Source organism: Fukomys damarensis, unplaced genomic scaffold, assembly GCF_012274545.1.
Source record: "Fukomys damarensis isolate Sample0158 unplaced genomic scaffold, DMR_v1.0_HiC HiC_scaffold_16, whole genome shotgun sequence".
In the NCBI taxonomy this organism is placed as follows: Eukaryota; Metazoa; Chordata; class Mammalia; order Rodentia; family Bathyergidae; genus Fukomys; species Fukomys damarensis.
Window position 1 is genome coordinate 32091698 of NW_022900928.1, and position 27953 is coordinate 32119650.

At 42.9% G+C, this 27953-nt stretch overlaps 1 protein-coding gene and 1 long non-coding RNA gene across 3 annotated transcripts in view; one reads left to right on the forward strand and one right to left on the reverse strand.

Annotated features, from left to right (window-relative positions):
• Positions 1-27953, reverse strand: part of Tenm4 (teneurin transmembrane protein 4) — a 724757-nt gene that overhangs the window by 351672 nt on the left and 345132 nt on the right. The window lies entirely within an intron of this gene.
• LOC104871376 lies at positions 5-27872 on the forward strand. Of its 2 annotated transcripts, none has more exons than XR_004517449.1 (5): positions 5-99; positions 18615-18707; positions 20885-20985; positions 23189-23310; positions 27847-27872. It is a non-coding gene; the product is annotated as an uncharacterized LOC104871376 (long non-coding RNA). The 2 variants fall into 2 exon arrangements; XR_782860.2 differs by lacking the exon at positions 5-99 and adding an exon at positions 14212-14262.

Here is a 27953-nt window from a genome sequence, read left to right on the forward strand (position 1 = left end):
AAGGAGGAAGAGGAAGGAGAGCCTTTGCAGATGGAATCAATGCAGAATCTTATTTACAGTAATCAGCGTATAGGGAACAAATGATTATCACCCAAGGAGGTAAGCAGAGGAAAGGTTTACAAAGAATACCATGGATATAGAACTGTTTCCTGCCCAAGAGATCTGGTAGGGAAAGGAACTGAGCAGTTAGGACATTTCTTAGCCCTCCAAGATCAAACAGAGATCAGATCTTCTGGAATATGAATAATGGTATTAGAATAGTCTTTTGAGTGCTTTTTTGAATGTGTCCTTTGAATAAGACATTGTTGGGTACTTTCTATGAATTACTTCACCTAATGCTCACAGCAATCAAGAAAAGGAAGAGCTATTATTCCACTTACAGAGAGGGGCCATTCAACATCTTCTTGTCAGGGTTCAATCAAAAGCTGGGTGGTGGTCTGATTCCCAATCTCTGCAAAGTAGCTTCCTTGATAAAAATAATTTTGAAGCAGAGGGACAGAGCTTCTTGGACTTTGAAAAAATAGCAAAGCAAATAGAATCTCTGGGGGGCCTTCTACACTAAACCTTGTGGGAAACCACTCTATGCAGATTCGGGTGTCTTTCTGTATGAGTGGGACAGAATGTGAAAGGGAGCTGGAGGGGAGGGGAGAGGAGAGGGAGACAGAAATGGCCGGACGGCTGAGATGGAAGAAAGGTCTGTCATCAATACTGAGGGTATTCTGATATTTCACATTGACCCGTTTTCCCTAACATTATCTTAAAAAAAAACTTGATATAGAAATAGAAGGAGGAGTTAAATTCTTGTCCTTGAAGATGTTCCAAGACAAACTCCCATGTGTAATACAAGGGGATCAGCAGAGTGAGGAGGTAGGAAAAGGGTGACTGGCTGTGTGCTAAATTTTAAAATTGAACTTGGAATTACACTGACCTAAAACTTCTAAAAATGATTTCTGTGAAATTCAGGGGAAGAGGTTAGGGGAGGAAATACATCTACCACTGGGTTTGTGGTTTGTGGTTTCCCTCCACAAACCACAGAGGGCTAGCAGTTCTCCCCAAATTAAGGTAAGGCTAAAGATTCATACAGTCGCTACCTTTCTGATCTAGCAGAGTCTTGAAAAACCGAAGTCCTGATTTTCCTTTTTAAACGAGGCCAAGACCAGAGAAATTTGATTTTTCTGGGATCACACGGGTATTTTGTGACAGACACATTTCAACTTAAGGCTGAGACACATTTCAAGTTAAAACCTAGCAGTTTCAACTGAGGATTATGTGAGTTTGATGGCTACAGTACCCAGATCCCTCCAAACCACCTACATTGTCCTAGAATCCAGCACTCTCTGCTATGTCTTCAGTTCCTGAGTGGATATTCTTGCCTTCCCAACAACTGCAGATGTGAGCACAAGTGCTATTTATTTATCCCTTTGCTTAAACTTGTTCCACAGACGTATCTCCTCTTAAGCCCACACCTCTCATTTCCTTGGCCAATTTTTCTCTCATCTTCTCTGAACCTCAGCCAGCTCAGGGCTTCCCACTAGAGAAGCCACTTCCTTCCTGCATCCCCTGAGAAGGGTTCACTGAATTCGTGTTAAGAGTGAACCATCATTAGACCCACCTACTAGAACCAAGCACCTGTTAGGTACTTGACAAAAAGTGAGTCTCAAAATGATCTGCAAAATAGGTACTACCTGCTGTATATCACAGATTAGGACGTTGGGCTCAATTGGGTTCACTCCTAGGAAGTTCACATAATTATCATGTGAAAGAGCCACATTTTGACTCTGAGAAGCCATGGATGGCGGAGGTGAAAAGTCAGGACCAGGCTGCATGTATTTGAACCCCATCCCTGCAATATAGTAGCTGTATGACCTTGGGTAAGTTGTTTAACTTCTCACTTGTAAAGTCAGGATAGGAATAGGGTTATTATAAAGATTAAGGCAGAAAGCAAATATAAAGCACTTAAAACAGTAGCAGCCCAATAAATATTATTTGTTGCTGTTGTTATTATTAGTATTCCTCAGTTTATGTACTTCTCAAATCTGTGTACTTTTCACTATCTGTTTCTCACACTTGCCTGCAGCATGCTTGTTTTAGCCCAGGCTCCCTAGGAACAGACTCTTGAAACTGGGCTCTTCAAGCAGAGAGGTCTCCACTCTCATAAGCACCTCCTGTAGGGAAGGGAGGAAGGCAAGACCAAGCAGATGGGGAGGGTGAAGTGCAATGCAGGTACAACACAGGCCTCTGCAGGTTTCATCAAGAGCCATGAAGCCAAGCTGGCCTATCCGCATTGTCTCAAACTGAGCAAGGAAGCTGAGCTCCTGCGCAGTCTCCGTTCCACCCCACCTTTCCCATGGAGGAGTTGCTGCCTGCAGAGACAGGTCTGAACCTTGGGCTGGGCAAGATAGCTCCTTTCAGAGGAAGACAATCTCATAGAAAAAAGAAAGCAGCTGTTAGCCTGAGACGCTGCTGTTGCCTGGTATCTGGGCAATGTGTGCCCTCATCTTGGGAAGCATCTACATGTGTTGTCACAGGACTTACACAAACCTAAACAGTGGAAGAGTAGGTATCCCTCCCCAAAGCAGGATCACAGAGAGTGTGGTTGCTTTGATATCACTTGGTACACTAGTTAGCATGCAGTGAATTCTGAGTCTCTGGAGAGGGATCCAGGACTGCAGATTTATCAAGTACCCAGGTGGCATTGGTACACCCTAACATTTGAGAACCAATGCCCAAAAGAGTCCTGAGAAGTTAGCCGTTAGTAGTTATTTTATGAAATTCTCATATTTCTTTTTTTCCCTGTTAAGTTTATTGGTACATTTAAAGCAAACAATACAGTTATATTTATCATTGGGGTCTTGTACCTTTACATGATATATCTTGGTTCTTATTTTTTCCCCATACCCCTGCCCTCACTTCACCCCTTTCACATTTTCCTATTTACAAAGACTTTGTTTCCATTTTTCCCTTTTTCACATTTTTTCTTTTCCTTTCCTCTCCCCTTCCCACTTCACCTTTAGCCATTTTCTTCCTATTTTACATTATCAATTATACCATTTGAACTTTATTTATATTTTTAGTTTTTCACACCAGAGAAACTATTCGGTATTTACTCAAGTGTGTCCTATTTATTTCACTTAGGAGGATAGCCTCAATGTGCATCCATTTAGCTATAAATGTCTCTAGTTTCTCATTCTTTATGGCTGAGTAGTACTCCATTTTATAGAAAAACCACATCTTCTTTATCCAGTCTGCAGTTGATGGACATTTGGGTTGTTTCCAAGTTTCAGCTATTACAAACTGTGCCACTATAAACATGGATGTGCATGTATCACTGTGGTATGATTCTTTTAATTCCTTTGGAAAGATACCCAGCAGAGCAGTAGCTGGGTCAAAGGGACCTCTAATCTTAGTTATTTGAGGTATCTCCATATTGATTTCCCCAGTGGTTGCACCAGTCTGCACTCCCATGAACAGTGGAGAAGGGTTCCTTTCTCCCCACAACCCTGCCAGCATTTGTCATTGGTTGATTTCTTGATAGCAGCCATTCTTTCTGGGGTAAGGTGGAATCTCAGTGTTTTCATTTACATCTCTCAAATGACCAGTATTGTTGAACATTTTTTCATATGATTATCTGCTGCTTTTACTTCTTCGTCAGAAATGTCTGTTCATTTCAGATGCCCATTTTTAAATCAGGTCTTTGTATTTGGGGGGGGGTCTGATTTTTTTTTGAGTTCTTTATATATTCTAGATAGTAGTCCTTTGTCTGAGGAGTAGCTGGTAAAAATTTTTCCCCATATTGTAGGTCATCTTTTAGCTCTGTTGGTAATATCTCTCTCATTGCAAAACTTCAATACAATGATTCTTTAATACAATTGATTCTTTGTGCAAGTTCTTGTGCTGCTGAGGATTTGTTCATAAAGTCTTTTCCTTTTTTTTTTTGGTACTGGGGATTGAACTCGGGTCCTTGTGCTTGCAAGGCAGGCCACCAAACCGCTGAGCGAAATCCCTGGCCCCATAAAGTCTTTTCAAATGCCAATGTCTTTGAGAGTTCTGCCTAATTTATTTTGTTTTGATATTAAATTCTCATATTTCATCTGATGAATTCACTCTAATTTTGCATCTTCTTTCATAATATAGTCACATGTTTTAAAACAAAAACACTTTCCTTTCCTATCTCATATCTTCAGAAATACAGGTCACCACTGTCTTCCCTGAAAATCTCTGCACAAGTCCAAGGATATCCACATTTCAGTTTGAAAGTTCCATTTACTCTCTATGTCTCTTCCCTAGCAGCTGTGAGTTAAATATGAGATCTGCCTTTGAGAAGCTCGAAGTCTAGAAAAGACGTACTACTCAAGGCATTTTTCAGGACCACAGTCTCTCTGCTGGTTGCCTCTGCCTGCCAGATTCACTGCTCTTAAATTTATTTTTTGGGAGCTGGACAACCTATGCTCTTAAAGGTTAGCAGATTGTTTTGCCTGGGACTGCCACATTTTTTACCTTCAATCAATTGCTTTCTGTCTGAGGGCAGTGTTAGCTTGTTTAGTTTCTCCTTTGTCTGCGTTCCCTACTTTCTGGATCATTAAATTGTTCTCGTCCAAATACAGCAATCTATTTCATCTTAGATGTTTGGCTGTCTTAGAAGCCCAAGAGCCCCTCAGGGATTGGAAGGCCCAAGAGGACTGAGTGATTTAGAACTTCTGAACACCGGACCCAACATTTCTCAGTTCCCTTCCCAGAGGGGCCTTCGCAGTTCTAATCTTAATGTAGAAAGTACCTTCAAAGCTGGAGGGCAAAGCAGAGGGGGGAGGGCATAAAATGGGACAAGAATGATTTGGTATTCATGTCAAGTAACTTTCTCTATCCAGGTGGGCTCTTTTTCTGGAAGTCCTATTAATAACACTATTCACTTTGGTAACAGTTTTCATTGTGAGAAACCCCCAAGTCCTTTCTGGGGAGAAATCATATCACTCAACAATGAACTTGACCTGCTGAATGGAGAACATTAACGGCTGTTGAATGCCTGTGTTACTTTAGCCCAGGGAAAGGGAGGTTTAAGGCATTGGAAGAATTTAGGGAAAGGTATTAGGGCAGAACCCTACCTTCTTTGATGGGAGGCAGTCAGAATTCACCCAGGATGAAAAGAAAGATTCTGCCTACTTTCATATTCAACAATCAGATATATAAATAAATGTAGGAAGAAACTGGGAAGTCAAGAGAGGCACTTGGGAGACAGAGCTGGTGTTTACTGGGTCCTTCATATGTTAGGCACTGTGCTAAGCCATTTGTAAGCACTATTTGACTCCTTGCACCTAGATGTAGCTTTTAGTATCACCCTCATTTCATATAGGGACAAACTGAGCCACAAAGAAGTGAAAGGATCTGTTCAAGTTTATATGGTGATGAAGGGGAGCCTGGTTGGGTTTCAAGTCCTTCTTTCAAATGCCCTACCCTACCGCCTTGGCTGAGATGCCAGGTTCAGAGCCACTTTGGCCCGACTCTACAGGAAAGTTGTGACCTTTTCAAAAACAAAAGAACTGGGCTTGAGATGTCCCTCAGGAGAGCACTTGCCTAATACGCATGAGGCCAAGAGGAGGCCAGCCTCTAGTACTGTAAACAAACAAAAAAGGAGAGAAACCCAAAGAACTGTTTCAGCTGGACATGCCAGCAACAAAGCTTGTTATCTATTTTCTTTCAAGTCAAGAGAAGAGAAGATCCCACACTGGGTATGTGGGAGCTTGTCCTCTGGGTTTCAGCTCTCAGGCCCTCTCTACTTCTAGGAATTTCCCCCAGCGGCACACTGAGCTGAGTGGAGCCATGTGCTATTCAGACCCGCCTCAAAGTGGATGATTTATGGGCCTCATATCCTTCTAGCATATCCAGAAAGGAGTGATCCTTCTTAGTTATCGCCCAGTGCAGCCAACTCCTGTCAAACTGCCTCCACAGACCCCCTTTAAAGACAGTCATTCTCCTACCAGGAGGAAGCTAGGGGACAGGCATCTGATGGAGATCCATCACCCCTGAGAAGCTTCTTAGTCATTCCCAGGAAAGGACTTTGCTGACTATGGATGGGGCTAAAGAATAGAGAGAGCCAGAGGAGACAGAAGTAAAAAGAGGAAGGAGATAGAGAAAAAGCAGGAGAAAAAAAAAAAAAAAAAGACAGGAAGGAGGCAGGAAGGTAGGTGAAGGGACATTTACATGGATGATTAATGATGTGATGAAGGCTGCCCTTCCCCCCACAAGTAGGGCCATGCCTGGTTTCACTCAGTTCTGCATCCTCAGCACCCAGCAAAGTGACTGACCCAGAGCAGGGGCTTCAAATACTTACTAAATGAAATTAAAAATAAAGAGATGTCAGAGTACAGAGAACATGAATCCTGGTATAAAAGAGGAACTCAGCAAATGCTTACTGACATCACTAAATGCCTGCCCAAAGACGGAAATAGTTTGGAGTAGGGGACAGGAAGAGACCATATCCAGGCAAGAGGCCCAATAGATCCATCAGGGGAAGAACTATTGAAGGTTGAAGACTAATTTCAATGGGCTGTTCCCAACAAGAGGGCCCAGGCCAGGGTGTAGGCTCAAGACTTAAAAGCCAGTGTAGGCAACCAGCAGAAAAAAAGAGCCTTCTCAGAGGGACCAGGAAGCCAGAACCATGCATTCAGTCTCAGGAAACAAGACCGGAGTAGAGGCAGGATCTCACTACTGCTTTCTCAGACCTAAGCACCAATCCAGGAGTGCAGCGTACATGCAACAGAAGTTTGCTAAGTGAATGCATGAGGACAGGATTGTGGGATGGGTCAAGGTTAGAAGTTAGAGGCTTAGTGTGGTTTAGAGACAGACACGGAGACTTCAGGGGCATATCCTGCCTTAGGATCTAGTGGTTCCAGGCAAAGTGTGTGGGCATCCTTTCTATTCTCATACTAGGGCAATGGTTCTCAACAGGCCACTTTGATCCCCAGAGGGCCTTTGGAAAACTCTGAAGACATTTTAGTTGTCACAACTTAGAGAAGGTCTTACTGCCATCTAGTAGGGTCAAGCCAGGAATTCTAGTAAACATACTACAGTGCAGAAGACAGATTTTACAACAAACAATTACCAGGCTCAAAACATCAGTGTTAAAAGTGTTCTTGGCGCTCTAGTGACTCCCTGTTTCTAATCCTAGGCCTCATTTGGAGGTAGGCTTAATTAAGATCACTACCACTGATAAAGATTTATTGACCACTGACATATAACAGTAAATAATTAATTACCATCTTCTATTTTTTTCTCTTAAAGAAATGGTTTTGAGGCAGGATTTTAGGGCATGGCCAACTGGCTGGGGAAGTGGGCATAATCTATTGATCACAGAGTTCTAGAATACGTGTGCAGAACATTCTCCAAAGCTCAGTGCTTGGAGCCAATCAGAGAGTGCAAGTTTTTGATAGGTCAGCCTAGACCTAATGTCAGCCTGAGGAGTAGGAGACAATGAGCTTGGGGCCATTGTGTTCTCTCTTTCACGGTGGTCTGCTGTTGCCCTGTAGAGTAACTACTTTTAACAGGCCCACACTCCTTCTGCAGAATCTGTTTCTTTTCCTACTTTTAGTAAATGTAAAACCTTACTATCTTTCTATTTTTCTTGATCAATTCTTTTCGCAGGACATAAAGAATCTATAAACCACCTCTAAAGGAGAGTCTAGTACCTCCGAGCCCAGAACGGATTGGTATTCAAAGAAGGTCAATGTGAACATAATTCATTGTACAGCTCAGCCAGAGACCTGAGATCACACCAACACATGTCACCATGGCTCCCTAAGAGGAGCTCCATGTCAAGGACTTCCCTTTAGCCTTCTGGAATTTACAACACATACCTTAGAACTAGAAGGATCCCTAGGAGCATCAAGTCTTACTACCTTGTCTTACAGGTGAAGAACATGAAGTCCAAGTGAAGAACTTGACATCCAAGAAAATAATGACATGTCCAGGGTCACAGGGCAAGAAAGTGTAGATCAGGCCTGAAATCCAGATCTCTAGCCTTGAAAATTAGATCTTTGAAATCCAGATCCAGCCTTGAGCTCTATGAAAAAGTGTCTCTGGTTTCCAAAAAGTAACCCCAGAAGTAAAAAGTGTGTGATATCACACATGCAACTTATGGAAGGATTTTCAAATATTTAGGTAACCAGGTGAAGCTCACCTGAGATTGACCATTGCTCAGGGAGCAAGACCCTAAGAGAAGGTTCTGGTTGGAGCCTATGGATGAGTAATTGAACTTGTCATAGAAAGCTATAGTTTGAAGACGTGCTTAATTTTTCATGAGAGAATATGAAGATCCAATGAATAAGGTGGCTGTAGAATAGTCATCATCCCTTATGATGACTAGCAAAGGCAGGAGGAAGTAAAAAGATTAGTACCACAAATAAGCACTAATATTTCTTCCCCATTTCCTAGGCTCCTGAAACTTCTTTTGATGATGAACATTTGTTCTTCATTTGTCCAGGAAGGTCATACCAGTGACTGACTCACTTGGATTACTGTTACAAAGAAAAGACTCAGTGGGGGTGAGGGTCATTTTGCAGGTCAGAGAACAGAATTCCCTCTACCCGCTATCCTCCATCTACCTACTCATCTCTGAATACTCTATTCTTGTCCCACCCACTCTCTGAGGCATTTCTAACCCTCTCCTCAAGGAAAAACTAAATTTGTACCACTTCGTGACTCACTAACCCGCACATCTATCTATACCAGCACTCTGACATATTAGGGTCTTACTTGTTGGGTTATCTTTCTCACTAGACTGTGAGATCTGTACCTAGTGCATGGCACAGGGATAGTCACAGAACAGGTACTCAATAAATACTTGTTGACTTGTCAAAGCCAATTCCTTGAACGAAAAGCAGGCAAAATTGGTAACAAAAGGGAAGATGGTACATACCAGGAGAAGAATGAAATATATGTGTAGGGGATGAAGGTCAAAATGCTGTTTCCACGTTCTGGAGGGAGAATACTAATATATCCCAAATCCCTTTAGTTCACTGATAAAGAAATTGTTCCTCAAAGGGCCAAGGTCATACAACATCGAAGCATAAACTTTCAGGCTGTGGATGCAGCTCAGGACATGTGTGAGGCCCTGGGTTCAATCCTCAGCACTGCAAAAATAACAACCACCACCACCATCGCAACACAAAGTTCCACAAGTTTCTGTTGTCCAACCTGTCTCTTGCTTTGCTTTTGCTACCAGCGTATTAGAAGTCTATTTCCAGAGTAGATAAAAATAAATAAATTTGACTTGATGTATGGATTTAAGATTTATGAAGTTATTTACTTGAAAGGTTCTACAAAGATACAAATAAATTATATTCAACTAAGCACTTAATGAATTGACCTTAGTTTTAAAATTCCCCCAAATCAGGTCTATTCCAGAAAATCTAGACCTTCCCATAATTGTTAACCATCCAAACCAATTTAAGGTAATTGAAACAATATAGATTGGAGAGAGAGAAAAGAGCTAAGATATGATCATAATGCTGCCATCTGTGAAAAGACACTCAATTTTCTTTTCCATAAAATAGGAAAACAGTATTCAATTCACAAAGGCCTGTTCTGACGACATGGGCTTGAAGGTATTTTTGTAAACTGCAAAGTAAGATAGAGGCATTAGCTATTATAGTTGTAGAAGTTTTGGCATTTTGTGCCCACCTGTGAACACCTGATTTCAAAGCAGTTTAATTATGTGCAGTAGTATATGAAAAAGTTAAAAATAAACACCACCACCTGAATAATGTACAATGGTAGGCCTGCTTACAGATGTCAGTTTTCAAGTTCAATGTCTCCTTTCCCTCTTCATGTCAAGGCAGAGAGGACCTTGTAATTTGTAGCATAGTTAATGTAGCCACGGATGCTATTCTGGGGCCTCCCGAAGGCGTAATCCTTGTTAACCTCCAACTCTCAGAGGCACACGCTGGAGATCCTGCTCTTGTTGTGGGTATAATTACAGACATTTTTAGCTCTCCAGAATTTTTTTTTCAAAGAACAAAATGTTCTGAAGAAATTCTAAGCCATCCTGCAGAAAATATTGTGAAAATTTAATTAAAAAAATTTCTTTTTAAATGTTAGGTTTCTATGGGGCTAAGAAAGCATCACAGAAACTGTCTTTTGGGGGCACTTTATCTGCAAGATATTAATGGTATTCTATAAAAAGTCATTTGTGGTCATGCAGGACAAGAAAGGGAGAAGATGACAAGGTCAACATGTGCCTGTGAGACCCATCGGGACAAGGCTGTGCTGGGATGCATGGCACATCTCAAAGAGCAGACACAGCAGGAAGAGGCCCTCAAAGCTTCCTAGAAATCCCTGTCCTCAGGTCATATGGGGAATCATTTTTTTTTCTTTTTATTGAGTTTATTGGTACAATCTAGGTCTACAATACAGTTACATTCATTACTGGGATCCTGTACCTTCACATTTCAGGTCTTGGTTCTCAGTTTTCCCCTTGTCTCTGCCCTCCCTTCACCCCCTCCTCCCCTCCCCATTTACAAACACTTTATTTCCATTTTTTCATTTTCTCATATTTTTTCTTTTCCCTTATTTCCTTTTCCCTACCCTTCCCACTTTCCCTACACCTTTAGCCCTTTTCTTCCTATTTCACACTCTTAATTATCCCACTAGAATCTTATGTACTATTATAGTTTTTAACACCAGAGAAACTATTCAGTATTCACACATGTGTGATTTATTTATTTCACTTAGGAGTATATCCTCAATATGTATCCATTTTCCTATGAATGACTCTAATTTCTCATTCTTTATCGCTGAGTAGTATTCCATTTTATAGAAAAACCACATCTTCTTTATCCAGTTTCCAACTGATGGGCAAATGGGCTGTTTCCAAGTTTTAGCTATTACAAACTGTGCCGCTATAAACATGGGTGTGGGGAATCATTTTTGTGGTCTTTCCAAACCTTTGCTTTAAAGCAGGATCCTAGAGGCTCCTGGAGGAGGTCTGAGGTGCTCATGGGTATGGGGCTAAGTTTCCCTGGTCCCTTAGAGAGCAGCACCCAGAAACTTGGAAAACCACTGCTCTAGAACAGAGGAGGTCTTGAGACCTCTGAGTTGGCCTAAATCTTATGTGTTCATTTCTGGACTACATTGCCTGCTCCAAGTCAATGGTCCAGAGCAGAATCATAAGGTCAAGCTAAACATGGGGCCACCCCTCCTTTGACCCTGGATGAGCTCTCCGAGGCTCTTCACCTGCAGCTGTGCCACAGCTGTGGTATTCAACCTGGAAACCACACATAACACATGGCTGGAGTGCACTGGAGGCTCGGGAGACAACACTGACCACATCCAAATGCTTATCTGTTGCTTTTATTCTTATTTTATTTTTAAAGTCTTTGCTCACCTTCAGTGATAGCCATCTAAATCTTACACCTCTCTGCATCTCTACTGTACCCAAGTTGGCTTATGTCTTTCTATCCAGTTTTTAAACCTCCTGATAACATTTTTGGTCTACATGTTTGTATATAAATGATACACATTGATTGTAGAAGATTTTAAAATTTCATACAAGAAAAAGAGAAGGAAAACAAAAACAGTAAAATCATCTGTAATTCTACCACTTGGAACTACCTTGTTAACAAAAACATGTTTCTTTTCGATTTAAACTCATCTAAAAAGTGCCTGTGCAGCTTCCTGGGGTTATTTTTCTGTGTTGTTAAACTTGCATTTACCAAAATCTCCTATCCTTTTCTTTAGAAAAAATAATACTAATATATTCATATATTTGGATTCCAGCAGTACAGAAATCAATTGAATACAAATGCAAGTCTTCCTTCACTCCTTCCCGCCCCATGCATCCCACTCATCTCCCAAGGAACCACCGTTAAATGTTGTATTTACAGACATTTTTCTATTTGTTTCTGTCTCATTCTCAGTCATTTTGTGCTTAAAAATATAAAAGATAGTCTTAGATCCACAGTGTGATTTCTCAAGGCTTTTGAATCTCATTTCAAAGTGCCTGGTCTTAATACCAGACTTAGTATTTCTTTCTGCAATCAACTTTCTTAAAAGTCCAGGGTAGTGTGCTCAACTTTCGTGTATATCTGAACCATTCAGGAAGCTGGTCTGAAGAGCAGACTCTGAGTCAGTAGGTTGGGAATGGGGCTGAGATTCTGTGTTTGTAACCAGCTCATGCTGCAGAGCCCTGGAACACTCAAGGGCAAAGTTCTAGACCACTCACTTGCCTGATTCAGGTGTTTATTTCCTTAGCTTACACAACCACCAAAATGGTTGCTTCCCTACATAACCCACACACTTGCATAACCAGCCTTCTTGGTTGATCAGAATAAAAGCCCAATGTTCAAGTCTTCCTTGAGATTTTGACAAACCACTACGTGGACAAACATCCATGAGAACACATCATAAATACAACTCCAAACTCCCCAGAGATGTGGCATAAACACTTGACTAAAGACATAGCAGGTGAGCAGCAGTGAGGCTGGGTTAATCTCAGGAGGGAAAAAGCCTGAGGAAGTTCAGCAATGTTGAAATACCCAAGTTTAGCTGCAGTGGTCAAGTACGTTTGGCAAGTGAGTTGGAATGATGAATCGAGCCTGAGAAGAGACGAGAGTTAGGGAAAGAGTCTACACTCAAGGTTTAGTGTGACAAAGGGCACTGGATAGGGGAGAGTGCAGCTATAAAGAGGCATTTATGTCTGTACACATCATTTGAGAAAGCAGGGACAGCTGGGCTAGGGCTGTGCACACAGGCAGGAAGAGGTCAATGGGATTGGGACAGAAGCCAGCTGCCCACCTCTCTCATCTCAAGAGTGGCCTCAAGAGTGATGCAAGCATGTGGGCCTCTCCTGTCCTCAACAACACTGCCAGTTCCACCCAGGGAAGATCTTACACCATAGTCCCTTGGTACTTCAGAGTGGCTTCAGCCCTGGGTTAGTGTGATGGGGCAGTGACTCAGGAGATAATCCAATGCCAGTCTCCTCCTCAGTCTTTGGGGTGGGTGAGAGGCAATAAGAATTTCCCTCTTCTTATACTACTCTGAGAATCAAAGAGCTGGGATTTCTGCTCTAGGATTTCTGAAATAGGACAAGCCTAGAAGACAAGTTCCTTACAGTTTCTACAGTTAAGCACCCCACATTTCATTTCATTTTGTTTTGTTTTTAAGCTGTTAACTATTAGAGAATAGCTGAAGTCCATTAGGAAAAATCTTTCCCTAACAGATTATCCATTCTTAAATTTTGTTTATGTTAGGCAAAGATCATTTCTCTGTGATTGGTCTGTAACTATCATTCCTCCAAAATAAGGAAAACCTTCCCAAGAAATCCAACAGACACTTCTTTGCAGTTTTCATTAACATCCATCAAGATACCCAAAGAAAAAAGGGTTGAAGGGACTTGGTACATGCTTCTAATAAACCTTTCATTGGCTGTGCATGGTTGAACCTGCCTATAATTCCAGCTTTCAGGAAGCTGAGGCAAAAGAATTGAAAGTTTGAGACCACCTTGCATAGTAACCTCGTCACAAACAAACACATATACACACAAACAAACAAACAACAACAAAACCTTTCATGTATTTGACCTGCATAGAATCAGGAAGAGTATTTTCTAATTAGATAAAAACAACAAATACTGAATAGTTTCTTTGGTGTGAGAAACTGAAAGTGTAAATTAAGATCAAAATATATAATAGGTAAGGTGAAATAGGAAGAAAAGGTGCAAAGGGGAAGGGGAAGCAGGAGGGATAGGGGAAAAGAAAGGAGGAAATGGAATTAATATGAGAAAATGAAAAATGGAAACAGTCTTTGTAAATAGGGGTGGAGGGGTTGAAGGGAGTGCATGGGAATGGGGAAAAATAAGAATCAAGATATATTATGTAAAGGTACAATTCTCAATGATGAATGTCATTGTATCATATACCTAAAATGTACCAATAAAATTAATTAAAAAATACTGACAGTACTAGAAAATGACTGGTACAGTGGAATAAAGTGAAGGGCTATTGTTTCAGAACCACGATTTGACAGTCAGCCTCAATTCTAAGATGATTTCCTTTTATGGAATATCTCCAAGGAAAGTATAATAGGGAAAGATGGCCAGGACATCCCACTGGACAAAGGAAGTCAGGGGCCACTGTGACCTGGGACACCTGTTCCAGCATTATTGTGTCACAGCGTCTGGCACAGAGTCATCCTAGAGTAGGTGCTGCAAACATTTCCCCTGAACGAGTGACCTAACAGTTAGATGGATGAAAATGATCACTTCTAAAGCTCCAGGTGTGTAGTCATTCTCTCAAATTAAATGCCTTTTGGGTGCTTCAAACTCATCACATCTACAATTTCTTCAAGCCCCACACCCTGTCCCCACAAACTGCTCATTTGGGGCTGGTGTTCCTATATCATCTTTAACCATTCAAGCTGCTGTTTCTCACCTTCTTCATGTACAAAAGTACCAGAGTAAATGTGGCTTTCTGATTCCTTCCTGGACACATTGCACTTACCTGTCTTTCTTTTTTAGCCATTGATAAAAGTCTGAGGTGACCTCTGTGTCTTTTTGTAAGCTAAGGAGGAAGCTAAGTCAAACACACAAGCATCTGGGCTCTCTCTGGTGCTTTTCTAGCTGCAATAATGCAGAACCCTCTCTGCGGGAAGCAGAGAAGGCCAAGAGCTCTGGCCATTAACTGTATGTGTTCAACCCTAGTTTAGGAAATAGCAGGCTTATAATTGTGTAGGGTTTTAACTCGGCATTGAGGTAGCAGGAAGCTGAGCCTCACAAGAAGACAAAGAACTTGTGTGTGTGTGTGTGGAGGGGCTTTCTCATGACTGCTCTGTGTTCATCACCAGGTGAGGCTTGAAACTTCTGATGGTGTCCACTGACTGCCCAAAGACCACCAGGGTCACAGCTGTAGTCATAAAAATGTTGAGTGCATTGAGCTGGCTGGAGTAAGGGAGAATGCACCTGCCTGGGACCTCAGGGGTGTGTGGGGGTATGGATGGGAGAACTCAACAGTTTGGGTTCATGTTGGATGATCCAAAAGAAAATCTATGAGGAAAGCTAGCTCTGGACTGGATATTTTCAAGGTGTAGGAAAAAAATGAATGAATAGGTATTTTTATTTAGGAGGGAGGAATAAAGTGGATCTGGATTTTGCAATGGGTGAAGAAATAGCAGTTTGGCAGAGGAGGGCAGCTGTCGTTAAAGAGTTGGATGTATGGGTCCCTCACCTGGTTATAGACTGACCATGCTTATGCCCTGAATAGGTGCCTAGAATGGTTTTGTTTAGAGCTATTGTTTTTGTCTGTTGGGAATGTCACAGTCTGCTTGTCAGGAGGGCTGGTTGTTACTTTATTGGTCTTTTCTGTGAAACTGCTACTTATCAAGGGGCTTCTAATAAGCCAGGTGCTGTGTTAATCACTCTGTATACACCAGCTCATTTATTCCTTTACGAAGCAGGTAGGGTTTGTAGTCATTTAGTATAGGAGAAAGTCTTAAAGATGCTAGTAACATTCTTACAGTTACAGAGATAAATAAATGTCGGAGTCAGGTTTTACATTCAGGTCTGACCAGCTTTAAATTCTGTGTGTTTACCTTGCGCATGATACTATCTCCGCTCAGTCACAAAAGTGTTGGCCCATGTATTCATTTAAAGATTCTTGAACCCATGGTAGCCACCACTACTAGGCAGTGTGAATATGGGCAATTAAAGCTGAAAGAAAATTCCTTGATTTCAGAGCTGCACAATTCAATATGGATGCCACCAGCCATAACAGTATGGTTATTTGAATTTCACTGTAAGAGTAAATGAATTAAAATTAAAAATCCATTCCCTCAGTCGCATTAGCTATATTTCATGGGCTCAATAACCACATGTGGCAAATGGCTCTTATAGGGCTGTGCAGACACAGAGCATTTCCATCATTTCAGAAAGTTCTATGGGGCGGTATAGTTGTGGAGGAAATGGAATCCCACCCTTCTAGGTGAAATAGTTGCATCTGCTTTTAAGTCCTGTCCCCTTTGCCTAGTTTCCTAGCTAGGCAAAGAAACAACAATCAAACCCCATCAAGAGCTGAAGTGTGTTTGTTCCCGTGTCTGTTCTTGGTGCCTGCTGAGTCATGCCCATTTATCTGCCTTACAGCTCCAAAAGAGTTTGTGAGCTGTGGTGACGGCTGAGTGAATGCCACCAAAGAGAGGAAGGATCCCAGCCCCGGTTTCTCATGCATCAACAGAATTGTCAGCCTGGCTCAGATTTTAGAATCTTTATGCTCAGGAAGCTGTGAGAAGCAGAAAGAGGACCGTTTGATTTTTTAGGCATTAGATACAAACACACACTCATACACACACACACACACACACACACACACGGGGGTGGGAGAGAGAGAGAGAGAGAGAGAGAGAGAGAGAGAGAGAAAAAACACAAGTAGAGAGAGAGAGAGAGGAAAAAGTCAAGCAAGCCACTTCTGACTTGTAAACTGAGCATGGTGGTGGCTATGATATAGTCGAGGAAGTGAGTGCGTCAGGACCTGCACATGGCCCCTATCAAAGCTTCATGGATAAGAAGCTCACTGACTAGCATGTGGGCAGGGCCCCTCAGCAGGAGACAAAGGTACCCACACCTTCTGTTAACGCTTGCTGTGAAAAGTCCACAGCCAGCTAGAGCAGACAGAACCTCCATGGTCCTATTTTCCTTCTCCTAACCCAATAAGTCTTTCTGAGTGTAGGCTCTGTGAAGGGATGGGGAGACAGACAAGGGAAAATCCGTCTTCAGGAATGTAAAATACAGAGGGGGAAGGCGGGGACAAAGAGACCTTTTTGTGCATGTCTGCCCAGAGCCCCTTCAGAAGCAGGCATCTTGGCACAGACTGGAGAGATGGCCCAGGCAGTCGCACACACGATTTGACTTTGCTCCCCTCCCTATGGAATGGCTCAACAGCTAAAGACAGGCTCAGCCAGTCAGATTCTGTCTTTCACAAATTAAAACTGGAAGCCAGAAAAAAAAAAAAGAGAAAGAAAATAGAAAAAAACAAAACAAAACAAAAAAACTGGAAGCCAGGACTGGTCCACTAAGAAACAAGGTGACACTATATGCAGTGTTCCTGACCTGTCTGAGGGCTGGTCAGGGAGAGACCCACCACTAGACTCATCTAGCACCTCCAGCTAGCTCCAAGCTCCTTATGCTGGCTTGGGTGCATCCCTAGGAAATATCACTGGATCCACCACAGGAGATGGTTTAGGAAACCAAAGGGAGGCAAAAAGGGAACTGACATTTCAAATGCTTACTAAGCACCAGGCATGGTCTGAAGTGCTCCTACGTAAGACTTCAGGCTCAGAATTCACATTAGCCCTGCCACATACAAACAGTCACTGAGGAGGAACCAGGTTTCCCAAGATCAGCTACTACTGTCCCCCAGCCATCACTAGGCTTGTAAAGGGCTCTCTCCACTCCAGCTGCCCAGACAAAGAAAAGGTGATGGGAGCCCATGAGATTGTAGCAAAGGCTTCTTGGAGAAGCTAAACCTTGGGGAGCAACATTGCCTATCTAAGCTTCAGTATTTTTTTCTGTAAGATGAAAATGAAAGTATGACATAAAAGAGCTATGTGGAATCGATGGAAGAAAGAATGCAAAACACCGGGCATATGCTGTACACACAGAAGAGGTGCTCAGCCTCGCCCACTGGGCCCCTCTCCTCCTCCTGCCTTGTGGCCTTTGTCCAGCCTCCAGGACTACCAGCCTTCTTCCAGCGCCAGCCCAGCAATCTTAGTCATGCTCTGGATCTGGTCCCAGTCTACTTGGCTGAGGCCTGGTGTTCACTGCACTTATTATTCCAGGCACCCTGTGATTTACTTTTCTAGTGAGTTAATTGCAAAATCCATATGGAGTGGAGAGAAAACATCCACCCAAGCTTGCCATGCAAAGCAGGGAACAGAGGAAGCTTTCCATCTTGGCCGGCACAGCCCGCAGAGACAGGGGGAGGAAGATGCTGCCTTGCGGTCTGAGGAAAGTCAAAGCTGCCAAGCTCAGCACGAGGCAAGAGATGTTCAGGGCCTAGTTATTTCCCCTTTGTTTTATTCTCATTGTGTTAGACAAAAACCTGTTTTAGAAAACCACTGTGGGTATAAAGCACAAGTGATCAAATCTCAGCAAACATAAGAAGTACCTGGGAGAATTATTTAAAATGTTGATCCCCAAGCTTCTCTTTCCAGAGTTTCATTCAAAAAGTCTGGGATAGGGCCCAGGATTTGTCCCCTGCATGTGCCTAACACAGGTAATGTGCGGACCAAATGTCGAGAAACAGTGAAGCAAAGCAAAAGTCAGTAATTGAGGCATTAAAAGAACTTATGAGAGGTTCTTGGTTCGCTGGCTCCCGTTCTGTGCCCTTGGGCAAGTCACTTTATTCCTCTGAGACTCAGATTTCTTATCTCTAAAGCAGAAAAAGGGAATCTACCTCACAAGACCACTGAGAGAATAACGTCGCAGGTACTAAAAGTCCTTGGCACAACTCTCGGCACATTGAAGGCACTCAAAAACTCAAAGAAACAATTTATTTTTCTTTCTGGAGAAGGTACTTTTAAAAACTGGCCTGAGGCATCTTTGCTACTGAATGTTAATACAGTTCTGTATCTGTTTACAGTCTACAACATCCACAGAGGGCCTTTGGGGGAAGCCAGTTCTTGTTTTGAAAGCACTTTGAAGATGAAAAGGTGTCCAACCCTCCAGAGACTTGGTTGGTAGAAGTTAAAACAAATGTTTATTTTAATTTGCTGAGTTATAATTTATTAAAAGCTTCTGGAAAATGGAAGTACTATTTATGTTCTCACAAGGGACCTGACAGTTTTGAATAGTTTGCAGTTAAATTCATTCATTTGTTTACGAACCATTTACTGGGCACTTGGGTGCTAGACCAGATAAGCGTGTGCCAGTCCTCTAGGGGACTGGGGTCTTTAATGACAGTAGCTTGGTCCCACCATGATGGAGGCTGCCGAAACCCAGACAGCTGTGACTTCCCTCAGCCCAAGGGCCTAGGTCTTAGGACAAAGAATAGCAGGAAATGATTCCATTTTGAAAACACCCAGATTGAGACACAATTTAAATAGCAATTCTGGAACCCACAAATGTGTAATTTGCAGTGACCCCCACGCCTTTCATTTCTTAGACACTCAGGAAAGGTAGACTCTCTTCTAAGCTTCAGGCCCTAATATTCAAGTGCTTCGTGGACACTTTGATTTGGAAGGTCCATGGGTACTTCAGACTCAACAACATCAGACACTCAGCTTATTATCTTCCTCTGCAATTGGACTCCAGCATTTCCTCGATGTGTCTACATGGTTGCCCTGCCAACAGCTCTATTTGTGTTCCCTCCAAGAAGTTCACGTGTTGAAACCTAATACCCAGTGTGGCTGTGTTAAGAGGCAAGGCCACCTTCAGGAGGTGATCATGTCATGAGGGCTCTGCCCTATGAACGGGATTAGTGCTCTTATAAAGGATGCTCAAGGAGCTTGTTCATCCCCTTCAATTATGTGAGGACATAGAAAGAAGGCGCCATCTAGGCAACACAAAGTGGGCTCTCAACAGACAACACATCCACTGGCTTCTTGATCTTGGACTTCCTAGTCTTCAGAACTATGATCAACAATTTTTTGTTGTTAATTTATTCAATCTAAGTATTTTGGTCATAGCAGTCTGAATAGACTAAGAAATGTGCCCAGTCAAAAACCAGGCCACAACCAGTGTCCACTTTCTCTCCCTCTGCCTGCATCTATTTAGTTACTAATTTTATTGGTTCCTCCATCTAAGTACCTCTTAAATCTATCTGCATAATCACTACTCTGATTCCAGAGACAACCATCTGTGTCTAAGTGTCTTTCAAAGAGTGAAACCCATGGTGATCTTTCTAAAATATACATGTGGATTAAGCTCCTTCCTAGAAAGCTTTCCAATGGCTTTTCCTCCTCTGCAGAATCAAGTTCAAACACCTACCTACAGTGTTCAAGGTACTGCTTATTCATGCTCACCTCCCCCACCTCCTGCCCCAGCAATCACATTATATTTGCCTACATGCGCATCCTGTGACAGTTCCTGCCTAGGCTGCTGCACCCCAGCCCTGGAAGATTCCAGTGAGTGCCTCCCTCCTCTCAGACATGATGTCACAACTCCTCTTCCTCCTCTCAAACACACTCCACCATTAGCAATTCCTTCCACTGTTAGGTTTGTTTACTTGTCTCTTCTCTTCTGTCTAGCTGGAGGCACCCCACAGCTGTGCCAGGCCTTGGTCTTCCAGGCTGTGGAGAGACTTCAGGCGCTTACCAGAGCTGTTTGTTGCTTGTTCTGGGCACGTAGGAAGAATGTGTTTCCCTGCTCACTTCGTTTAGGTGGGGCCACATGACTAAGTCAGACATATGGGCTTTCAAAGCAGCAAAAAAAAAAAAAAAAAAAAAAGGCCAGTTGTTTTAGATAGTGTAGCTACAAGATGGTGGAGCCTCTATCACCCTGCAACCTGGAGAAATTATGTGGAGCAAAGCATGATGGGTAAACAACATAAGAAACTCTGCTGAGTCACTGATACATTAGGATTTTCGATTACTGCAACACACATTAACCATTTGTTGTCAGTTTAGCTATTAATATAGACTGATTTAAAAAAAAAAAAAAAAAAAAAAAAAAAAAAGGCCAGTTGTTTTAGATAGTGTAGCTACAAGATGGTGGAGCCTCTATCACCCTGCAACCTGGAGAAATTATGTGGAGCAAAGCATGATGGGTAAACAACATAAGAAACTCTGCTGAGTCACTGATACATTAGGATTTTCGATTACTGCAACACACATTAACCATTTGTTGTCAGTTTAGCTATTAATATAGACTGACTAACATAAATCTTATTTCTGTCTACATTCACTAAAACAGAGCTAAGAAATATCAGGGTTTCCATAAATATTGAAGAGATGAATGCATGCAAGAAGGGATGAATGAGCAAATAAGCATGCACACGAGATCTGGGGTCCACAGTAAGTAGCCACCCTAATAGCTCTCTTTTTCACACAGTGCTATTCTTTTGATTCCTGTCTCTAAAGTATCTCTGTACTGGTGCCAACCAAAACGACACGCAGACCCTGGGCCATGCCTCAGTGTCTGGAGGAAGGGCACTACGCCATCCATTTGCCAGTTTTTTACCAAGCCATAATCCTACCGACTTTGAACTTCATGCTTCCAGGGTTACATTTGGGTTTGGTCCTAACGATGGGGATCTTGAGCTCCCGATTCAAAGGCTTCAAGCAGCTCTCTCACCACTGTCCCTCATACCGGATTAAAGAATGGTCTTATTAGGGCCATTCTTTTGTACCTGTGGGGGAAATATTGAGTAACCTCAAATCTTTCAACATATCTCAGTTAAGCACAAAAACAGAGGCTGTGAATTTGGGATTGATTCTACATATTTTCAAAAACAAACACAAACATTAAAAAAAAAAATCATTCCAAAGTCACAGGTTCCTGAAATTGCTTCTTAGCAAGAAGGTCAAGGCACCACTAAAAATGTCAGGGTCAGGCAAGTAGCATCTAGCTAATTGTGTAACAAAGATCACTGGGTGGGCAGTCCTGAGAATGGAGTGAGGCCAGAAGTCAGGGAGCCTCGTGGGGAAGGATAGCAGGGCTCTGAAATAAGAGGAATTGTCCTTGGGTCTGTTTGCCAACCACAGGTTTCTGCTATCTCCAGCTGTGTTAGGTTTAAATCAGTTTGTGAGGGCTGGTCCTGAAAGCCGGAGGAAGCCCACGGTGCTAAGACAGGATTGGCCTGCAGCAGATAGACTTGGTTCCTATCTTATTCTACCTTATCCACCTGAAACCATTTTAACATGTACAATTCAGTCATTCTGAGTACGTTTTTAATATTATGCCACTTTCACCACTCCCTAATTCTAAAGCATTTCTAACACCCCAAAGTGAAACTCCATACCCATTAGGTGGTTATTCCCTTCCCCTATTTCCTAAGTCTATGGTTGTTTTAGCTAAAATCAATACTTTAAAACATCACTGGTGGCTTTGTTCTGGTGAGAAAGTTGGCTGGGGCTGGGCAAGCAAGAATTTGTTTCCTGAGCACACAGCGTGCTCATGGCTGTGGGAGGCACAGATGCCCACAGAGCTAAGAAATAGCTTGGTCAGGGCCCTCTGAGGAGCACAGTGGAGCTAGAGCCTGAAGAGGCAGCATGCTGAGAGGGGAGGTCAGTGAGATCAGGAGGGGCTGAGCCTGGGTGGCACTTGACGCAGAGGAAGTTGGATTTAAGTCCATGAATCAAGGAGCAGAGGCTCAGCCCTTTCTTGTCCTTCCTAGAGGTGGCCTAGGGATGCTCTTGGGAGTGCAGGGACTGGGAGACAAGTACCTTCTCCTTGCTGACAGATCTGCAGAGGCGGGCCCTGGCCTGGTTTCGAAGTGCTGGAGCTACAGCACAGCTGACTTGGAGGCAGCAGCCATGGACAGTTAATGAGTGATTTATTGGTGCTGTGAAGCAGCAGCTTCTTTGGGACTTGTACCTAATTAACAACCATTAACTGGATGATGCTGCTATTTTTTTTTTAACTAAAAGAAAACCAGCCCTCAAAGCTCTTCTTTACTATTTTAATGGGAGGAAAGACTTCACCTTTGCTTTCTGGCTTATTCTAAAATACAGCAGGTATTTGGCAGGACACCCCCCCATACACACACATACACACACACACACACACACACTCATGCAGAGACACACACACCTTTGTGTACGTTCAGACTCATTGGCTTATTCTGTGTCCCTCACGCACTGCCACACACTTGTTCCCACACTAACACAATGTACTGATGTCACACACTCACACCGTGACACATGAACCTGTACTTTACACTTGCAATCGCACATACTCCCTTAGGTCAGCACACAGGCATGCACACACACTCACAGCTCTGCAGCTAAGGGCCAGGCCACATGGCCACACACGTAGTTTCAGGCAGGAATCTTCTCTGTGGCTACATGCTCCAGGGAGGGCTGCCTTAGAAGGGGCCTAGTATCTGGTGCCCTGACCTGTTTTGCTCGGCGTAATGTGGTGTAAACTAGAGAGGAGGAGGGGACCAAGGGTATGCGGGAAGAGGAAGAGGAAGAGGGGATCTCAGGGACTCTGGAGTCTTGGCACAGAGAGTGGAAACTTATACACCATTCAGTCTAAAATGGTTTCTTCTGATAGATTCACAGGGTGCTGAAAAGGTACAAATTCACTAGGGAGCCTGGGCTTTGAAGTGACGCGAGCTCACAGTACCTGAAACTCAGTGGGAATCTGTTGTGGAACTACAAGTTTCTCCCAAAAAGGTATGTTGAAGTCCTAATGCCCAGTACCTCAGAATGGAACTTATTGGGAAATAAGGTTGTTACTGATGTAATTCATTAAAATGAGGTCATACTGCAGTGGGATGAACCCTAATCCAACCTGAGTAATGTCCTTACAGGAAGACAAGTAAATGCCATGAGATAAAGAAGACAGAGATTACAGTAATGCAGCCACAAGCCAAGGAATGCCAGGGATTGCCAGCAACCCATCAGGAGCCAGGAATAGGCAGGAAGCATTTCTCTAGATTTCAGAGGGGACATGCCCTGTGATTGCAGACTCCCCTCCAGACCTGTGGAACAATAGGTTTTTGTTGTTAAAAGGTGCTTATTTTCTGGTACTTTTGTTCAGCATCCCTCAGAAGGAAATATAACATCCAGTAAATATAGTTCTATGTCTTATTTTTCTTCCTGGACCTTTCTCTATCTACTATGCTGAAACATGGGCATGATCATTCATCAGGATACACTGAGAACACATTCTAATCTGTGCATATTTATGGACTCTGATTACATTGAGATAGATGAGTAAGCCATGCTTTTGCTAGATTTCCATGGGTTGGTAGAAAAGTAGCAAATTAAATACAAAGAGGACCACTGAAAGAACAACAGTGTCCCTGACCAAGGTGCATACTTTAAAAGGTCTCTGAGTCCTCTACCCATGAAGAAATGTTGAACCTCAGAGGAGATGACAAAGTTAACCATCACTTCTGCTTAAAAGACTTCATACCAGCTTTGGAGCTGTAGGTACTAAGCTTCATTAAGATATCTTTGTGTAGAATACACAGTTAATCAATATTGGGCTGCTTTTATTCATATTAATTGGCCAGCTGTGCAGAAACAGAAACTAGATCCAAGCCTACGCTTGCCCTCTGGGGATGCCAGCAATGGGGTACTCTCTGGAGCTATGTCAGCAGCTTCTAGGGACCGCCTTACCCAGCCCAGTCCTGGCCTACTACAAGCTGTGATATTAGGTGCCTTGTGTCTGTGAACACACTTCAGCTCTGCTGCAGAACTGGTGTGCTCCTTGGAGTAATACTAGTCTTTGCAAGCAGAATGGCAAAACACCTCTTTCGGTGCCCGAGGTCACCCTGTGTGAAAGAGGCTTGGGCGAGTGGGACAAGTGTGGGCTTTGGAGTCAGGCAGATGTTTATGTTTAAATTCAGCCTCTCTTACTCATTAGGTAAGTGGCCCTAGGGAAAAACTTAACTTGTCTGAGCCCCTGTTCCTTATCTGCCAAAAAAGAAAATACCAATCTTGCAGTTATTAAGAGGATGAAATGAGATTGTGTATTTGAAGAATATATTATATACCTGACCTATACTGATTATTTATGGAGTGCATATTGTTACATAATTACATAATAGCACATAATTAGTTAACACAATTGCAGCTATCATTTTCATTATTATTTCCCTGGACACTGGAACTTGTCATGGGTGCAAGTCATGGAAGGACCTGGAAACAAGCTGTCATACTTAGTACTGCTGTTCTAGCCTCTGTCTTTTGTGTATAAAGGGAGAAGCAGTGAGAGACAGGAGCCCACCTGTCACTTACAGCTAGGCTGTGGTATCCTCCACTTAAAGGAAACAATTTCACATTCCAGCTTCAGACATCTCTATGACCATCATGGATCAAGGAAAAGACAAGGCCATTTTGGAGTCACGTCACACAAAGTCAAGAACATTTCACACAAAGCCAAGAACATTGTTCAACAACAAAATGACCAAATATCCCCCTCCTCATCCTGCCTAATGTGACAGCCACCTCTCTCCTGGTCAGCACTTGAACCTCACATCATCCTTTCTGCTTTCTCCATAAGATTATGATACCTGGGCACAGAACAGTCTTATTCCCTCACAGTGTCCAGCCCAGGCATAAGCTCCATTTTATGAACCTACATCACTGGCACAGGGTCACGTGTTTGCTCTTTTCCCACACCCTCTGCTGAGACACACGATGGCTGTCATAGCATGTCTTCTTCCTTGCTGCAAAAATGTCAGTAAACTCACCTTCATTCAACTGCCTACAGGTGGCCAGATGGCATTCACAGGGATTTTGGTGCTACTTGACCATAGCAGGGGAATTTAGGGTAGCAAGTTGTCAGGGACTTTTCCCATATCTGACCAGAAGACACTCGGGGTTTCTCCCTAGCATCCAGGCATCCAGGCCCCACAACCTTCAAGCTAACTCTTTTCTGTGAAACTCCTGAAAAGCCTATCCTGGAATTGGCAGGGGAAGAGAGGCCATTCTGGTTGATGTGGTTGTGTAGTCCCATTCCAGCTGTCTCTTAGTTGTTGCTGGCCACATAGGGTGATTCCCAGCACTGACATGTCACTGCAGGGTGGCTGCCTAGAGGGAAGTCTACTGCCTTCTTTATGCCACAAGCCCCAAGACAGAGACCATCTGGTGCCATGTCAGGCTTCCTACAGCCCTGTGTCTCTACCAAACTGGCTAGCTGGAATTGCTGCCTATATGCAGCACACCACCATCCACTGAGCTTTCAACATGCCCACCCTACAATCCATGATTTGTCTATTCTCCTAGACACCTGGGAGCACTGTCCTACTTTGAGGTTTGTTCGGACATTGTTTGTTTGTTCCCCTAAATAAGAACCATCATTTCAGTTGCTCTTTATTTTCATTTCCAGAATAAGCAATGAATTTTCTTTATCAGGCAGTTTCTCCTAGATGAAGATTATAATCACTTTCTAAGAGTTTCGGCATGGACAATGAATAAAGAAAAACCTACAAAGCTTCTCTAAGAAATATACATTAGGTGTTCTGCTAATCAAACAGGAAATCCAGAGCAACAGGCAGAAAAGAGCTCCCTTAGCAGGTCTGAGACCACATCTTTAGAGATTGCCCCAGAGCAATCTTGAGTCTGGGAATTTGGTTGGTAAACAATTTCCTATTCTCCAAGTGATCAGAATGGCTCACCATGCCTAGATTGTTTGTACAAGTGATGAGTTTATGTTAAACACCTGGTTTCTTTCTGAGAGTGTATGATTTGGTACCCAGTAGGCAGAGGGTGTCTATGTGACCAGCCCTTCATCAAAAACTTGGGTCTGGGTTTTTCTCCAGCTTCCCTGGCAGACAGCTTTGGTGTGCAGGTGTCTTCAGATCTCCTCATTGGAGGAATTATACATTACGCACAGCTCTGCAGAAAGAGTCTCTTGGAAACTTGTGCTTGTCTTCCTTCAAACTCTGCCCCACATAGTAGTTTTTCTCTTGGCTGGTTTGCTTTGTATCCCTTTGTAGTGATACGTCTTAGCCATAACCTGACCGTGCTGTACTCTGTGAGTCTTTCTAGTGACTCACTGGGCCTTCAGTATGCCTTAACACGGGTTCCATGCCAGGGGTCAGAATGAGGGTGTGGGCTCAGGTGTCCTCCACTGAGGAGCTGATGCAGTGATTTATGGAAAGTCAGGTATTAAGGGTGCTGTAAGCTATAATAATCTTCCTGAATGTGAATAAAAATGGCCAAGCTGCCAGGGTAGGTTCTTGAAAGCCTTTTAAAATCTAGCTGGGGAAAAATATGACATAAGATTTTCTCCAAATGAAAGCCATCTTTTAGCCATCCTAATTCTAGTGCTCAGGGAGTAAATGATTGAAGGCAGTGGATACAGGTAGAAAGAAAGCTAAATCCTTTGGGTGTAAGCATTTTCTCTCCTTTTGCTGCCAAGTGAGAGATGCCTAGAGGTGCCTTGCTTCTAATTGCTATCTAACTTTTCTACCTTAGCCCATTTGGTTCCTACTCGAAGGGCTGCCTTCTGCATTTTCACAGCCCACTTCTCACCCAAGATGGCTCTTCTCTCCTCCTTCTTCCACCTTTACAGGCAGCTGGAATTGCAAACAGTTTCCCTTGTTTATACCATGCTTTGAACCTAGCTTATTCCCTACTCTTATTTCCTTCTTGGAGGTGCACTTGGGAAAGCAATTTATTTTGTAGTTAAGGTACTACAAAACTAAGCACAGCAAACTCATTCAGGAGCCAGGCTGCAGAGTAGGGGTGGAAAGAAAGTTCCTCTTCAGTGTTTAGAACATAAAAGCTTTGGCTATTCAGTTGAAGGGAAGGATTTCTTCCAGGAGAAGGCTTTATCTCACACAGCAGACTCCGAGAAACTGGCCCGAAGAAAATCAGGCTTGCTGGAGCCCTTTCACACTTGGCCCTGCTTGGTACCTGGGACCCATCTTGGGAGTTAAGAGCATGGCTGACCAGCTGCCAGGGGAAGAGAGGAGCAGCAGTGCAAGAGGGTAGAGTCAGATTCCCTGGGGTTGAATTCTAGCTCTGCTGCACTCCAGCTGTGTGATACAAAAGCATTTCTAAACAATGGAGAGACCGGTAGCTATCTCAGAGGTTGTTGCTAGTGTTGAATAAAATGTGAAAATGCTTTGTGAATCATGAAGTGTTGTGCAATTAATACTAAGAAGAGCACACACTTACATAGCACTCTGTGATAGCACTATTTAAGTACTTTAACTCTCTTAACTCATCTAATTTTTTTTTTTTTGATACCAGGGATTGAACTTGGGTCCTTGCGAGGCAGGTGGTGGATCCACTGAGCTAAATCCACAGCCCTAACTCACTTAATTCTTACAACTACCCTGTAAAGTGGATACCAGAAC